This window comes from Saccopteryx bilineata, chromosome 2 (genome assembly GCF_036850765.1).
Source record: "Saccopteryx bilineata isolate mSacBil1 chromosome 2, mSacBil1_pri_phased_curated, whole genome shotgun sequence".
Lineage (NCBI taxonomy): Eukaryota > Metazoa > Chordata > Mammalia > Chiroptera > Emballonuridae > Saccopteryx > Saccopteryx bilineata.
Genome location: NC_089491.1, coordinates 209228598 through 209230722, shown reverse-complemented (window position 1 = coordinate 209230722; position 2125 = coordinate 209228598).

Here is a 2125-nt window from a genome sequence, read left to right as displayed (position 1 = left end):
TGGTTATTATGAACACCTAAATAAAGAAATAGCAAGTATAAAAAAGAATCAGTTGGAGATGACAAATACAATTTCAGAAATAAACATCACAATGGAAGGAATTAAAAACAGGATGGCTAGAGCTGAGGGTCGAATCAGTGAGTTGGAGGACAATTTGAATGAAGACAAGAAAGCAGAGAAGAAAAAAGAAAAGAGACTCAAAAAGTCTGAGGAAACTCTTAGAGAGCTCTGTGACAACATGAAGAGAAATAATAACATCTGCATCATAGGGGTTCCTGAAGAAGAAAAAGAACAAGGGATAGAGACTTTGTTCAATTATACCATAACTGTAAACTTCCCTAAATTAATGCAGGAGAAACTCTCACAAGTTCAAGAAGCACAGAGGACTCCATTAAAGAGAAATCCAAAGAAACCTATACCAAGAGACATTATAATTAAAATACCAAAGCTAAGTGATAAAGAGAAAATATTAAAAGCTGCAAGAAAAAAAAAAAAAAAGCTATCACCTACAAAGGAGCTCCCATAAGGATGACATGTAACTTCTCAACAGAAACACTTGAGGCCAGAAGGGAATGGCAAGAAATATTCAAAGTAATGCAGAACAAGAACCTACAACCAAGACTACTTTATCCAGCAAGGCTATCGTTTAAAATTGAAGGAGAAATAAAAAGCTTCCCAGACAAAACACAACTGAAGGAATTCATTACAACCAAACCAATGCTGCAGGAAATGTTAAGGGGCCTGTTGTAAACAAATTAAATTGGGAAAAGAATATAGCAAAAAAGGAATACAGCTTTAAAGAATAAAATGGCAATAATCAACTACATATCAATAATAACCATAAATGTAAATGGATTAAATGATCCAATCAAAAGACATAGAGTAGCTAAATGGATAAGAAAACAGGACCCATACATATGCTGTCTACAAGAGACACACCTTAGAACAAAAGATACACATAGATTGAAGGTAAAAGAATGGAAAAAAAAAAACATTTCATGAAAATGGAAATGAAAAAAAAGCTGATGTAGCAATACTTATATCAGACAAATTGGAATTTAAAATAAAGGATATAGTAAGAGATAAAGAAGGCCACTATATAATAATAAAGGGAGTAATCCAACAGGAAGATATAACTATTATAAATATCTATGCACCTAATATAGGAGCACCTAAATATATAAAGCAGACTTTGATGGATTTAAAGGGCAAGATCAATAGCAATACTATAATAGTAGGGGATTTCAATACCCCACTAACATCACTAGATAGATTCTCAAGAAAGAAAATTAACAAAGAAACAGTAGACTTATTGGACACACTAGATCAACTCGAATTAATAGATATCTTCAGAACCTTTCACCCTAAAGCAGCAGAATATACATTCTTTTCAAGTGCTCATGGTACATTCTCTAGGATAGACCACATGTTAGGGCACAAAAGTGGTCTCAACAAATTTAAGAAGATTGAAATCATATCAAGCACTTTCTCCAATCACAATGGCATGAAACTAGAAATGAACCACAACAGAAAAGCTCAAAAATTCTCAAACACATGAAAACTAAATAGCAGGTTGTTAAATAATGAATGGATTAAGAATGAGATCAAAGAAGAAATAAAAAAATTCCTACAAACAAAAGACAATGAGCATACAACAACTCAAAATTTATGGGACACAGCAAAAGCAGTACTGAGAAGGAGGTTCATAGCACTACAGGCACACTTTAAGAAGCTAGAAAAAGCTCAAATAAACAACTTAACCCTGCATCTAAAACAACTAGAAAAAGAACAGCAAGTAAAGCCCAGAGCTAGTAGAAGGAAGGAAATAATAAAGATCAGGGCAGAAATAAATGACATAGAGGGTAAAAAACAATAAAGAGGATCAATGAAACTGGGAGTGGGTTCTTTGAAAAGGTAAAAAGGTTGATGAAACTTTAACTAGACTCACCAAGAAAAAAAGAGAGAGGACTCAAATAAATAAAATTAGAAATGAGAGTGGAGAAATAACAACTAACACAACAGAAATACAAAATATTGTAAGAAAATACTATGAAGAACTGTATGCCAAAAAACTAGACAACCTAGATGAAATGGACAAATTCCTTGAAACATAAAATCTTCCAAA